Source organism: Eublepharis macularius, chromosome 2 (assembly GCF_028583425.1).
Source record: "Eublepharis macularius isolate TG4126 chromosome 2, MPM_Emac_v1.0, whole genome shotgun sequence".
Taxonomy (NCBI): domain Eukaryota; kingdom Metazoa; phylum Chordata; class Lepidosauria; order Squamata; family Eublepharidae; genus Eublepharis; species Eublepharis macularius.
Genome location: NC_072791.1, coordinates 39623437 through 39639795, shown reverse-complemented (window position 1 = coordinate 39639795; position 16359 = coordinate 39623437).

The window sequence follows — 16359 nt, the reverse complement described above, 5'->3', positions numbered from 1 at the left end:
GCAGCAAAATAAGAGGAATAGAAGAGACAGCTGGAGCGGAGGAGCCTGACAAAAGGGCAACAAAGATATTCACGAGGACCAATGCACCTGCATTTGGGAGAGTAAGAGGGAAGGGCAAAAGAGGCAAAGAAAGAGCAAAGAAGGGCCAGAGACACCAGGGGGTCATCAACTCAGGAGGATGAGCCGGGCAGAGTTCTACTTTCTATCATCAATGAAGCTCTCCTATTTATGCAGACCTTGCATGCAACTAACGGGCAGAGTTCTACTTTCTATCATCAATGAAGCTCTCCTATTTATGCAGACCTTGCATGCAACTAACGGGTTTGGCCAGCCTTAGGTGAAGGAGAAGAGTGAATGAGATTAGTGTAGGATGCATAACTATTTTTAATAAAGCTTTATTTCATCTGAAGGATCCTTGCCTGGGGCTTTTTGTCGGTCCACTGTTGAATCAGGATCCCATGGGCCCAGTCCTTCTCTACGGTTTGATCAGCCCTAGGATTAGTAGACAAGGGACCACTGGTGCAATTTTGTACATGCCAAGGAGACTTGCTTGGTGCTGGGCAGCATTAAGCACCCCCTTAGTTGTGCTGCAGCATATAGGGGGAAGAGATGGTGCTTGGCATCTCTCAGCACAGATTTCAGAGCAGGCTAGGATAAACAAAATTAGATATATGCCTATATTAGCGTTGTATCACATCTTCAGCAGCAACATTGGTTCAGATGGCCCCCCTGACTGAATGAAGAAGGAAGGACCTTTAGGGCATGGGTTTCTCAATGATGGCACAATTGTGGAAAACTCTCCCTGGAAGTACCACAAATATTGATGTCATTCTTATTCTAGGCAAAGTTTTTTGAAAAAAATATTTCCATTGACTTTTGGTTAGTCTAGAATCAATTGGAAGTTTGCTGCTAGACAGCTGTTGCTGTTTTATGATGTAAATAGGATGCAAGTAGATTTTTAACCACTGCTACATTATATTATGTTTTAGTGAGGTATTTTTATTATTATACTGTTACAGCTATCTATAATATGCTGCTTTTAATATTTTTAATATTTGATATATTATGAAGATATTTATAATGCTGTTTCATTGTATTGTATAATGGCGGCTGCTTTGGACATTCTAGTGGAAAGGTGGGGGTAAACTAAACCTTAAAATAAATATTTTGATTTGATTTCAGGAGGACACACAGTATTAGAATACACCCAGGATAGCAGGCAGATTTGGGGGTGGAAACCACAGTGTTTTTATATTATCCAAGAAACAGATGGAGTGATTCTGTGAGGGGAAGGCAGATTAATGTACTTTGTGCTCATTGGCTGGTCCTAAGCTCTTGGAGACCAAGAGCTATCTTGCTCGATTCCATTGTAACATATCCATTCAGCACAAATTAAATTGTCACCGCAGAGATTACGTTTTGCTGTTCCAGAGTTATTTTCGGTGTTTCAGCCTGCTACTGATAATATCAATGTTGTATAAGAAATTCAATGGTTTTTGAACTCTGGATTTTCAAAGCCCAGCACTTTACGCAGAAACCTTAGCTGCCACTCCTGTTCCCCATTATGGGCAGTTACAAGTCACCTTGTTACTGTCAACACCATAAGCTCAAATTGATTTTTGGCTCTGGCCTCTTCCTTCCATCTAACAGGGCTGAGGATCACAGGGAAATTGACAGGGAAAAACTTTATCTCAAGAGCCACCCAATGTAGCTTAGAATCATGTGCAACGAACTACGGTATTTGTTTGACTTCCATACGCTGTGATTTCTGAGGCACGAGCTAAGCTCTATGAATGCTTAAAAGTGCCAGTATTATAGGCCTCTCAAGACCACCTTAATATATGGAATTTCAGTCTCTTTTCAAAAGGCCTAGCTCAGATGAGATTTTTGTCTTTTACCTGACAGTAACCTGTCATATTCGTTTGGACAAAGACTCAGAATGAGAGAATGTTTGTCTAGAGCAGGGGTGGCCAAACTTGCTTAATGTAAGAGCCACGTAGAATGAACGTCAAATGTTTGAGAGCTGCAAGACATGATGCATTGAAGTGACTTCAGAGGAAGAGGCGAGTTTGGGGGAGTGTCTTGAAAGTGGCATCACAGGAAGGGGTGGGGTTTTGGAGCAGTATGCTGGAAGTGACATAATTGGGAGGGGTGGCGCTTGGGAAGAGCCATCACCTGACCTTTGACAAAAGTGATATCACATCCTTGATAGGCTCCACCCCCCAAAGTCCCCAGGTATTTTCTGAGTCGGACCTGGCAACCTCAACATTTTTATTGAAAATATTAAAGAATGCAAAGAAAGAAGAAGGAAAGGGAGGGAAAGACATGGAAAGAAAGAAGGGAAGGGAGGGAAGGAAATAAACTAAACTAAACTAAACTGTACAGCCATGGCGATACTCAGAGACATCAGGGAGTCACACAATATGTCTAGAAGAGCCACATGTGGCTCCTGAGCCACAGTTTGGCCACCCCTGATCTAGAGGCTTAGGTAAAGATCCCAAGGTGTTGGGCACGGTCAAAAGTCAGGAAACAGAGAACAACTGAAAACAGCTGAGGCAAAGGGCCAACAGATGCAAATTTTGTGTGGGGAGGAGAAGACCTGTAACATTTTACATTGTAAACTAGACATTTTGAAAGAAATATTTTAAAGTAATGTATATATATATAAATATACAAGTTTTAGGTGGGTAGCCATGTTGGTCTGCAGTAGACCAGCAGAATTTGAGTCCAGTGGCTGGTTGCTCATTCAATGCTGAGGGGATGGAGTTGGGAGGAGCAAAGGAGGGGCTTGGCTTCATGCCAGTAGCCCTTGGGGTCCTTGACGCCATTCCCTGGTAGCAGAGGAGACTGATAGATGGTCTCCCTCCTTCTCTAAGGGGCCAGCTGCAGCTGGGGATGCCTGTCACAACTTGGTGGTTTGGGAACATTGGGCCTGATCCACTGGGGTGAGTTGTTCTGGCTGGGTGGTTCACCTCCTCCCTTAAGGAATCTGGGGGAAGCCAAAGGGTACACACCAGATCTGACCATTGCAGGCTTCACCTTGGGAGGCGCAGGCTGCTGGGGTTGCACCTAGACGAGTGCTACACCTCCTGCAATCCAATGATGCCCAGGCTGGGGAAGACATGCCACTGAATGGCAGGTGGATTGTTTGATGCTGTGGATCTGTGCCCTATGCCACCTCAATGCTCTAATGGCTGTAATCAATAAAGTTGTGGCCTATTTTCACCCAAGATCCTCTGTGTGGTGTGTTCTTTGTCTACTGCACCAGTCTCGCTCATTGTGTATACAGTTGCAAGGTTATTGTTGACCCTAGTAGTTGACCCTAGTAGGTAGAATACAGCCTGTTAGCCTTTGTGGCTAGGTGACATTCACCTTAGTGGGTCACAAGTTGTATGTATATGTACATGTAGGTGTTGTGGTTAGAGTGTCTGACTAAGATCTGAGAGACCTGGGTTTGAATCCTCACTCTGTCATGAAAGCTCTGTCATTGTGTATACAGCTGCAAGGTTATTGTTGACCCTAGTAGTTGACCCTAGTAGGTAGAATACAGCCTGTTAGCCTTTGTGGCTAGGTGACATTCACCTTAGTGGGTCACAAGTTGTATGTATGTGTACATGTAGGTGTTGTGGTTAGAGTGTCTGACTAAGATCTGTGAGATCTGGGTTTGAATCCTCTGTCATGAAAGCTTGCTGGGTGATCTTGGGCCACATACTCTCAGCCTAACCTACCTCACAGGGTTGTTCTGAGGACAAACTGGAGGAAAGGAGAATGATGTAAGCTGCTTTGGATCTCCATTGAGGAGAAATGCAGATATAAATGAAGTAAAATAAAGAAACAACCAAATAAATAATGAAAACAAGCATTATGAGCAGCCAAATCCTGTATTGTGGGTACAGAGAATATGAGAGTAGTATAACTTCTAGCTTCAAACAGCCCAGTTCATCCTGAACTCATCAGAGTTAAGCAGGGTCAACCATGTACAGTACTTGGATGGGTGACCAGACACAAAGGAAGACTGTTGTTGCTGTGCTGAGGAAGGCAGTGGCGAACCACCTCTATTCATCTCTTTTCTTGAACACCTCAGGGTTGGGGTTGCCATGAGTTCATTGCCACTCAGTTCATTGCAGTATATTCTTCTGCTTCTACCATAGAAAGCCCAAGAAAACATGTGGAATCCCTGTTTGTATGCCCTTTGGTGTCCATACGTGTCATATATTTTCCAATTCATTGCTCTGAGGAAAGTGAGTCAAGATCAAACTTGCAACATACTCCACATTTCTACTATAATAATCTCTGTCCAGATAGTAAACTAGATTTGTCTAACTTATTTATGTTTTTATTAAGTAAAATCAGATGGGCAAATTTTATGGTTTTATGTTTCTGGGTAGAATGACACTGATTTGTGGGTGTGGCATGTGATTTCTTTTTAATCTGTTTCTCTCATTTCCCTTCAGTACAAGTTTAATTGAAATTTGTCTAATCGAGGACTTCCGGAACTGTCCACATAGCTTTTCAGTCAGACAAGGCTACTCAAACCTAAACATTAATCTGCATCAAGTCCTTACAACCCTTCATTCCATTAGACAACAGTAAATCCCCTGCAAAGGAAACCATACAGATGTCCAACATTTGTAAAGCTCATTCTCTAGTTTTCAACACTGTCTGAGTTCATGTATGGAGATTTTATCTGTCTCAAGCATTCTTTATAAATAGTTGTTTGCCCTCAGATTTAGGAAATGAGTAGCTCTGGATAATCTTACATGATTTCTTTCTGTAGCGTTAACAGGTTCAGATTCAAAACAAGGGGTAATTCCTCCTCAGTGGATTCTCTAAACTAGGGAGGTTGGACTCCTTCTATAGTTAGTGACCTTTGCTAAGGAAACCTGGGGAGAATGTATAAAGCAAGGTTATAGATGGTCTTTCTTTCTGGCTCTATGAGTGCCACAAAAACAGACTATTAAAGTGTTCTGAATTTGTAATGCTGCAGTAAGATCCGTTGAAAGTGTGATAGAAGATTTGTATCATAATAATGTAGATGTGATCCCCCCCCACCATATTTGCTGTACAAAGATATAGGGCACTTCTAGGAAAGACTACACACTGGATCCCTGAAAAGACAATGTGATGCACAAGTGTAGGCCGTAATCAAGGTATACTTTTTATTAAAGAACTAAAGTGTGGACACAGTTTCATGGTCAATCAGCCCCAGTGTAATTTACAACACTGCAATCCCAGTTGGCCTTCCTGCTCTTTGTGCTGGAAAGGTGGAACTGCAAAGGTGCATACACACCTGAATAGAAGCCATGCCAGATCAAGGAACAGGATGGGAAGCCTTGTCTGGCAAGGTGATAGCGGAGCACAGAATGTGTCGAGGCTATGTTCCCCACCAACACCTCAAGTGGTCACACACCAGGAATATTTCTTCTTTGACTTCCCCAATGGGCTTTGCCACAGGCTGTTCTTACAAGGTTGTGGCAAAGACCTTCTTTATCCAACAAGCTGTGGAGGAACTTTTGATTGTTACTGATAATATCAGGGGTGGATTCATCATCGGATCTGTATGCATCAAGTCCTGTGATGAGTAGAGGAGTTAAGAGGACGCCGTTGATCATATTACCCATGGAAATGACAGGCTCTGGATTTTCCCCTGCATATATACTATGATCTTTGTCACATTGTGTTATGGTTTTTTTAAGCTTACAGCTGAATGTATAGAAAATGCATTCATATTTCACTGACTACTACAGTGCACTATACGTTTTGTAGACCACACAAATTATACTGCACATATTAACAAATGCAAAATGGATCTAATGAAAGCAATATGTATTCAGCAGCTCTGACACCCAGTTTTATAAAATAATTTCATGTTAGCAGAGTCTCAAATTGATTCATGGTTTTTTAAAAATTTTTTTACATGAAATCTGAAGATTTGGTGAAGGAGAGAGAAATGCTGGAATAACTTGAGACAAGAAAACTTCATAAAAGAGTATTTTATAAGAATATTAGGAGTTTAATACTTCCCCCTGTTATATTCTTTGCAATTTGACACATTCAGATATTGCTGCCTTCATAATGGCAGCTGGAGATATCACTCATCAAAAAAAAAAAAAGATCCATTGCCAAAGCCGTGACGGAAGAACATATGAACGGAAACACAGCCTTTCTGTCTCTTTCATCCATTCACCACATGTGGTCTTGGCAAGGAAAAGGGAGGCTTTTCTTGGCAGCATCTAGTAATGATGGAAGGCTTTTCACCAAACCCTTTTATTAATGAGTGGCTATTATAAAAGACATTGGGAAGGAAAAGACGACTAATTTGACTCATGATTTTGTGATGCTGGGTCATTTTGCTATAGCAGATCGTTTTTAGTGAGCTAAATGGTGAAATGAGAACTTCCATAAACAATTTTTAGGACTTGAATTGAATCACCAACATTTGATGTATATAATTATGGTTAAATCACAGAGGTCTGCTTTGCATGTTGCTTCACATAAAAATGTGAGTTTAGATGAAGTGATTTGCAAAGAATTTGTATGTGAAAAATAGGGGAATAGAATTACTCTGATCTCTTGATTTTGTAAGGAAAAATTGTAATGGAACTGAAGAGAAACCGGTCTATTTCTTATGAGATGCTCTCTACTTTGGTACAGATAACCAAGTAGAAAATGTCTGTATATCATTTGATTAATAAATACAGATTAGAACCCAAACTATCCTAGTCATCACTTACATGGTTTGATGGACCCCCCCTTTACTCTCCCTGCTGTGAGGCAGATTTTCCCGCCAAAATTCAGTCTCCCTGCTTTGACTGAGCCACCCCAAGTAGCATGTTAATATTTGTGGTTTAGAAAGTCTTTTGTGTCACCCTGACACACAGATATAATTTTGGCTTTTAGCCCAGCCCAAGAACTTGATGGGGAAAAGCAAGAGCCCTCTCTCTCTTTTGCTTGGAAATAGTCTATATAACAACAACAACATTCTATTTATATACCACCACTACGTCCAACAACATTCTATTTATATACCGCCCTTCAGGACAACTTAACACTCACTCAGAGTGGTTTACAAAGTATGTCACTATTATCCTGCCCCACTCACTCTGTCAGGTGGGTGGGTCAGAGAGAACTCCAGAGAGCTGTGACTGACCCAACCAAGGTCACCCAGCTGGCTTCAAGTGGAAGAGTGGGGAATCAAACCCAGTTCTCCAGATTATAGTCTTGCTGCTCTATCTTAACTACTACACCAAACTGGTGCCCCCTGTTTTGCTAATCCATATGGCAAAAATTAGGATCATGCTTCCACTTCATGAGTGGTCCTGCCATGATGCCATCACTTCTGGGTTGCACCAGAACACAATTTCTGAACACAATTTCATATTGTGGTGAGAGGAGGGGAACACAGATTTCATTTAGATGGAAGCAAGATTCACATCAAGGTTCTCAAAGCATCCTTTGGACATATTTAGGTTGAAAGTGCAGGTGAGGGAGAGAATATTAAGAGTATTTCCTGTTTGGTTTACAAATATGCTCTGAGTTGGACACTTTCCTTTAGAGATGAATCAAACATACAAAATTATAGTGAGGGACCTTGTTTGAAAGGGCCCCGTGCTAAAATATCCCTGATGGTAAGAAGTGTATACATGAAGGACATGGATAGACTAGAAGTACATTTCCATATGTAAGATGGATCTTAGGTAAGTTCTACAACAATTCTGATAAGGGGATCCTTTCAGACAAGGAAATCCCTCCACCATGAATTTTGAAGAAAGAGTTCCACATCAAAACCAGAATATTTCGATTAGTTCTTATTCTGAGCCATTACATTGACTCACATAAAGTTATCTGTTATCATCTCCTCTAATAAAGGCTAGCAAGTTGTAATGTGTGGTCAACAATTGATGGGTATTGGAAACAAGACAGAAATTGCATTTTTTGTTAATGCTGTGTACGCAAAGAGCTGTGCACCTTCAGTAGTTCTAGTTCACTTTTAAATGTCATAAACAGAGATTTGATATAAATATACCCTTTGTAATATTGACTCACAGATGGAGGTATATGCCAGGTGAATGATAAACTTTAATACCATTATATAAAGTAAGGAAAGAGCAGGAAAATGTACAGGGAAAATGTTCTTCCTCTTCAGATTCACCTAGTAAACTTTAACTAGAAATAGTTTCAAGGCTTCTTAATAAAATTATGGAATTCATTAGAGTGAGAAAAGGTGATCACCACTAGCTTAGATGGCTTTGAAAAGGATTAAAAGAACAATCCTAAACAGTTTTACTCAGAATTACACCCATGTCATTTATTCAGTTTGGCTTACTCCCAGAAAAGTGCCTTTAGGATTGTTGTCTAAGATATCTTTGTGGATGAGATACTTATTGAGGAGAGTTTGCCACAATAGCTAAATAGAACCTTATTCTTGCCTAGAGGCAGTATAGTTCCAGATATCAGGCTCTGGGGACAACCACAGGAACATCGGATTGTCTTAGGAGCTTCCCAAATGCTAGACATTCTGGAAAATAGAATACTGAATTAGATAGAAATTGTTCTAACATAGTAATGAAATTCTTATGGGAAGTGTTTTCCCCCTTGACTGATCTCTTGCTCTAATGCTAGAATGTTATAATTTCCACAGTGCACACACACATACACACAAACACTCCACTCAGTGCTGATTTTGCCTTTTATTATAATTGTAAATATATATTTTCACATACATTTTCACATGCATACTCGTAAGGACTCCCTGTCCTAGTCAACTTTTTTCCTGTTTATGCTGATGCCCTAATGAACAGCACTAATGAACAATGAAACAATAAAATTGTATGAACATAAAGCAGATTAGACTTTTTCCTCTAAGTGGAATTAATGAGAATCATTTAAATGAACAGCCATTTTTGATATAGTCACCTTTCTCTTGGCTAATATGATTAATCCAATGATGGTGGTGAATATAAAAACAGGATCTATTTTAAGAGTATTACTGACTCATAATCAAGTTATTCTTACAAAAATATATCAGTGATGAGCTGTTTGCCTAGGGATTTGTTACTTTTCAACATCTTTTAAATAGGAAACTGCAATTGTAAACTGGAAAGAAAGGATAATGCTTGTATATGATGCCAAGAGAAATCTCCATGGTGTAGAGGAATGAAGGGGATGGCTGTGGCTAGCCCTGGCTCTGGAAAGATGCCCTCAGTAGGCCATTTTAATTTGGAAGAGCGGGCGGTACACTGGGAATCTTCACAAAATGCATATATCTGTCTGTCTGTTTGCTGGTCAATTGTTCTGTCTATTTAATTTGATTCTTATTCTGTACTTCCTCTAGGGTTTAAATGTTAGTTTAGACTGAGAGTGAGCAACTGGCCTAGGATCACCCAGTGAGCTTCATAGACAAAATGGGATTTGAACTCAGGTCTCCTTAGTCTTTATCTGACATTCTACCCTCTCACTTTCTTGGATGTTCCATGCAGAGTAAGAGCAGTACAATGAACTCTATGCCAGTGTTAATGCTATGGCATATGTCTGACTTCATCACCTTCTGGTAGGAATGGTGGTAGTGTAACCTGTTTAGTTCAAGGAGCAACATCAAATAAATAGATGTATCTAACTTAAGAAATGAGAGAGTTCATGTCTATGACAGTGTGATCCCACCTTGTGACACTTGCATTTATAAAAATAACAATGAACAAACTTGGAAAAAGAAAACATCTTATTTGGAACAATACAATAATAAGCATATACAACAACAATAATGTGACAAATCAGGCCTGTTTTACTCAAGCAGATCTGGGTCTCAGTCTTTCTGACTTCTGTCTGGCCAGTCCCTTGACATGCACCAACTTGTAGCTGTGCTCTGCACTGGGATGCCTTCTGTTCTTCACAGGAGTTTCTAAAACATTAATAGAGATTATTCATAGAAAGGAGTGCTTCTGAGGTGAGAGTGCTTCTGTAAGCAGTTGGCCCCACCTCTGCCATCTTTAATAGCCATTTTAACATGGCTGTTTGTGATATTAAAAATCACCAGGCCTCTGGATTTAAAATGGCAGTTAGTATTGCAACCAGAGGGCCTCCAGCTAACAGTTGCTGAATCCCGCCCGGGAGATCCAGGCATGAATGGAATGCCGCATAGGAATACGGAGTGATTAGAGGTGATTGGATTTGCAGTCCCTCCAACCCCTAAGGAATCCAGTGCAACAAAGGTCTCGCTGAGTCATCCCCACTTAACACATTCCTTTCCTTCCTTCTGTGATGAGATCTCCTGTCCTTGATTGAGGAGCTAATCAAATGGCATTCATAAGAATTTACAGTTGTTCCTGGGAAAGTACATTCCCAAACTAAATTCATCAACTTAGCTCCGGTGGACTTCATTAACATATTATCACTTTGTGCAGCACTAAAACAGATTTTGCATTTGCCTTCACATGCCCCGGCAGCTACCAATCAAGGTAATCAAACCTTTTGTCAATCCCAGGAACTGACCAGTGGAGTCTTTGTTCTAACAGCTAGGTGGGTTCTCCCACCTCAGGGCACATTCTACCCTATAAAGAAGGAACCCTGGCCCTATTCAAATCATGTATGCTTCCTGGCTGCTCCCGTAGAGTCACTTCCCTAAGCCTCTCTCTCTTCGTACACGTTTACCAGATCCAAAGCGTTGTTCCCTTGAGGTTTGTCCTAAACCTCTTGCTCTCCTGGCCGAGAACACTGGACATTTGAAGCTACTCTCTTCTCGCACAGACTGGACTACTCTTCGGATAGGTAGATATACTTATTCCCTCTCTATTCCCAATTTCTGGCTAAGTTTCCTAGGACTCTCTCTCTCTCTCTCTCTCTCTCTCTCTGTAACCATTTTACCCTGTAATTCTCTCTGTGTATGAAATCTTGTTCTTTAATAAAAGTTGTTATTTGACTCTAAGCACCAGCCTCATTTGTTACAACAGAAGGGACCCTGTAAAAATCGGTGATAGATTCCTGCGGTTACTGGCCTCTTGCACAGCTGCCTTCCTTGCTTGCTAATCGCCCCCCCCCCCAATTTTTTTACTCGCAAGGAGATGAATTCCGGTAACTGTTCTCCCTGCAGTTTCAGGCCCTCCTGTCTCTCAGGGAAAATATATACATATAACATCAATTTCAAATAGTCCCAACAATAATCAAAATACAAACTAACAGACAATTAATATAAACACAATCCTCCCTTCCAGTAATAAGTATAAGAAATTCTCATACCTAAAACATTAATAGAGATTATTCATAGAAAGGAGTGCTTCTGAGGTGAGAGTGCTTCTCCCTGCAGGTTCAGGCCCTCCAGTCTCTCAGGGAAAATTACGCCTTTTTTTCCTTATAAGGAATACCCCAACTCTTTAACCCCCTCTAGTGGAGCAAGGATTATAGTAGCAAGAGCATTGCCATTTGCAGTGTGTATATAACCTTTCAAAAGTTCTTTAGTAATCGCACCAGGGAAATTTACTAGTAAGTAAGCTCCTCTAGATCAAATTAAAGAGGCAGCAATTGTCTACTTCCCAGCTTCTCTGATTGTTCACCCTTGCTCTCTACTGATTCAAGTCAAGCTCTGTAGCTTGAACACCAGAAAACGCATGATAGATGTAACATTTTCACTTTTCTTTTGAACCCCCTTGTAATATTTTTACTTATCTTATATCCACCCTGCAATGGTTTGCAAGTTTGAAAGTTTACAACCTTTTATATCTTGCTTCTTTGGTTTTGGATTTAAATCCAGCTCCTCCTTACTTTACTTTAAACTTATATGTCAGTAGGGCTCTGGTACTAATACACACTCCTTATATTTCTACTCACACTCAGCTTTGAAATTCTCTGCTTTACCCCAAGCAGTTACCTAAAGAACATCCTCTCTTTTGTGTTTGTGTGACTTTTATATTGCTGCCTCCCTAACTTCCACAAAAGGTTTTCTCTTCCACCAAAGGCATTCGCTTTAAATCTGCTTGTTGTAACTTGTAATATAGGAAGGGTTTGTGGCAGCTAGTAGATTGACAGAACGGTCAACACATGAATGTGGTTATGAGTAGGGGTGTGCAAGGCAAAAAATTTCGGCTAAAGCCGAAAGCCGAAAGAAGACTCTCTTTCGAATAAGCCGAAAGCCGAAACGGCCAGCCGTTTCGGCTTTCGGCTTTCTTTCGGCTTTCGGCTTTTGGCTTTTTCAATGGGAAAATGCCTCCGTCTTCCCGGACGTCTGGGGGAGGCATTTTCCCACCGAATCAGCCCAAAATTGGTGGGGACCTTCCTCTAACCCCTCTCTAAAAAACCCCCAAGTTTCAGACCGATTGGACTTTGGGGGGCCATGTTATGGCCCCCCAAAGCAGGTCCCCCTATCCTCCCATAAGAAAGCGAAGGAGCAGCATATTGTTAGCATGCTGCTGCTCATCTTCTTCATTATTTCCTATGGGGAAAAAATGAAGAAGCAGGCTTCCTTTGCCAGGGGTGGCATTTTGCATGCAAAATGCTCCCTAACCCTCTGGGGCCCTTCTCCCACCCTTCCTCCCACCCCCCACCAAGGCTCAGCCTGCTCCCACTTGGGGGGGGGCATTTCATGGCCTCCCCAAGTAGGTGCTCTTTTCTCTACTACTTACAGCTGGGGGAGGCTTGTCTTGCCAGGGGTGGCATTTTGCATGCAAAATGCCCCCCAACCCTCAGGGGCCCTTCTCCCACCTCTACTCCCACCCCCCACCAAGGCTCAGCCTGCTCCCACTTGGGGGGGCCATTTCATGGCCTCCCCAAGTAGGTGCTCTCTTATCTCTACCACTGACAGCTGGGGGAGGCTTGTCTTCCCAGGGGCGGCATTTTGCATGCAAAATGCCCCCCAACCCTCAGGGGCCCTTCGCCCACCTTTCCTCCCACCCCCCACCAAGGCTCAGCCAGCTCCCACTTGGGGGGGCCATTTCATGGCCTCCCCAAGTAGGTGCTCTCAGCCCCTAAAGTCCACCCCTTACAGCCCCACACAAACCCAATTCCCTGATAGAGGCATGGAAGCCCTCACCAGGACATTGGCTGGGGCCTACTTGGGAACAGAGGACTACCAGGGAATAAAGTCCCCAAGTTGGTGCTCTCATCCCCCATAGTCCACTCCTAACAGCCCCACACAAACCCAACTCCCCCCCATCTGCCAAACACAGACCCAAATCCCCCCAGTAGCCCCTCACAGACCTAAATCCACCCCCACCTGCCCCACACCCACCATAACCCCTGGAACAGGCTGGCCAGCCCTCCCCCTTTGGGAACTAAACTCTCTTTCCCAGGGCAATTCCGCACAGCCCAGGGGTGCCACAATGGGAACACTCCTCCTGAGTGCCAAATCGTCTCTGGGAAAGAGCACCTGCCCTGGCACACAGACAACCACCCCCCGACCCCCCCACCACCTACAGAGAAGGCTTGCTAGCCTGCCCCATTGTTCCCAATGATGGGAACCAACCTCACATCAAAGAAGGGAACACTGACACTCAAAGATTCAAGTTAGAAAAAACTTTATTTTATCACTGTCAAATTACAATAGGTCAACAAATCACAACATATCACACTTATTGTCCCCCGACACAACAGCACAACACAATTAACTACACATCAGAGAATCTCAAAAACAATTTTTTTTTTGAAATGGACAAACTCCAAATTTTTGAATATATTCACAGGTTACATTGTAGGAGGGCACAACAGGGCATGGAAAAAGAAGCCCACACTAGACAAGATGATCATAACTACCAGCTTAATACAATTCTCCCTCCATAACCCAAACTTAATGGGGGGAAACCACTGCAACAAAATGCCCCCCAACCCTCTGGGTCTCTTCTCCCACCCTTCCTCCCACCCCCCACCAAGACACAGCCTGCTCCCATTTGGGGGGGGGCTTGCATGGCCTCCCCAAGCAGGTGCTCTTCTCTCAACTACCAACAGCTGGGAGAGGCCTGTCTTGCCAGGGCTGGCATTTTGCGTGCACCCCTACCCTCAGGGGCCCTTCTCCCACTCTTCCTACCACCCCCCACCACATGCATTCCTTAACAATCAAGAAATCTGGAGTTAACTATAATGTGCATGTCAGTCCCTTGAAGACCGAAGCACTATGGAGTTAACAACCCATTTGATTTCTACATCCTCAGACACAATTAGGGATCCGTTTCCCCCGGTGGGGGATCCCCCACTCCCACCTCTCGCCCCCTGTCACTGCTTACCTTGCTGGAAGGGGGAAAGTTAGGGAATGAGCCTTCGGGGTACGCTCCTGGGGCTGCTGCAGTAATGTCACTGATGTCATCTGGCTGCCCTGAGAGTATTCCTGTTTGCAGTGGGCTGATTTGGGCCCTAAACAGTCCGAAGCAGGATCACTTGTGGCCCAAATCAGCCTGTTGTGAAGTATGTGTGCTCCCCAGCCTTGTGTGATGATGACATCATTTCCTAGAAGAGACATCATCATGCCAGTGCAGTGCCATGAAATGATCATGCATGTGTGAACAGTCCCTAGGTATCCTCTAGGCTTCAGTGATGGTGTATTAATGTCAGCAATGTTTTCACACACATTATAGAGAGAGAGAGAGAGAGACAGAGAAGGAGGGAGGCACTGAACCTAGATTATTTCATCTATTTTACTGTCCCCTTCCAAAGCCAGGGTAGCATTGGCACAATGCCCCCCTCCCCCCGGCCTGAGCCTTAGAACCAGTTTGCATTGACTGGCCCATGCATCATACTCATTTTTGAGACCCATCCAAGTTGTGTGCCTTTTGGAGTGGAATGGTTAAGTTGGTGGTGGGGTATAAACAATTTTAAGATATCCAGTGCAGTGCAATGGTTAGAGTGTTGGACTAGAATCTGGGAGACTCTGATTCTGTGCCTTTGAGGCTTGATGGATGTTCTTGACTCAGCCAATGTAAACAATTGAGTTGTGTTTTCCAGAGGCAGTCTTAGTGATTTTGGGGCCCTGGACAAATGTTCAGGACGGGGCCCCAGAATCAGTGCCGCCCCACCACTGGCTCCTTTCCAAGGCCAAGCAATGGGTGGCCCTTGCCCTATGTGGAGTGGGAAGGAGCTCCTGCTGCCGACATTTTCCATTTTGTTACCTAGGCCCCAGATAGAGTAGGCTGGAGTGTGTTGTCTCCCTCTCCTCCCCTCCACCCCCTTCAACTACTAAGAAGGCCATCGGTGGATGAAGTCACTCCCAATGTGGGGCATGGAGCAGCTGTCTATTGTTATGGCCTGTTTGTTATGATGAGGGTAAGATAAAGCAAGGGAGAACAACACTGTGTAAACCACTATAGGTTTCCAGGGGGGAGAAAACCAGGTCATAAGATAAACTATTAAATGGGTGGGGAGGGGGTATTATATGTACTGAGATATATATTTTATGTGTATGTGTGTATGTTTTATGCATTCAAATCACTTATGGTGAACTTAAGAATTATAGAGCTCCAAAATATCCCAAAATCCTTGTCCATGTATTGCAAACTGAAGTCAATCTACCACAATTAGGGTATTCTTCTTTTCCCTACTGCCTTCAATTTTTCCTGGCATTATTGTCTTTTCTAGTGAGCCTTTTCTTCTCTTGATGTCATGTGACCAAACCACAATCATTATATCTTCGAGGGAGAAACCAGGCTTGACTGGGTCAGGAAGCCAATTACATGTCTTTTTAGGGGTCCACCATGGTATATGTAAATTCTAAATTTTCTTCCTACATTACAGTTTGAATGCATTCTCTTCCTGTAAGCTTTGTCTAACTTGTACTTTAATGCAACTGCTCATTTGGCCAAAAGGCCTTGAGCAATGCTACATCAAATACTTCAAAATAAAAATTTATTTTGAAAACCATTTAAAAATGTCTTTAAGTGCCACAGTTAAAATACGTAGATTTGGGTACAACTAGACATGTGAATGAGTAAAATGCAGCCCAATGCCACTGCTGTTCAAATCCCATTTTTAATGATGGTCTGGATTGACTTGCATTGGCATCATTGAACTTGGAATCAGGAACCTGGAAGTGTTCCATGGGGGCTGCAACTTCCGTGCCAAGGCTAAGAGTGTGGAAATGGGATATCTGTGGGGTTGCAAACTCTGGCCTTGGAAGTTCCTGGCAATTTGGGGGTGGGACTTGTGGGAAGGGAAATCTGAGTAGGGATTTCCCCTAGAATCCATGGTCCACATTTGCCCTCTAAAGAGTTTGCCCTTGGAAGCTGCCATTTTCTCTAGGGAACTACTCTCTGTAACCTGAACTCCAGGGCCAACCAGGAGTTGGGCAGCCCTAGGCCAATTTCTGATAAAGATGGCAAAGGAGGGCCAGCAACTGATAGAGGCATGGAAGCCCTCACCAGGACATTGGCTGGGGCCTACTTGGGAACA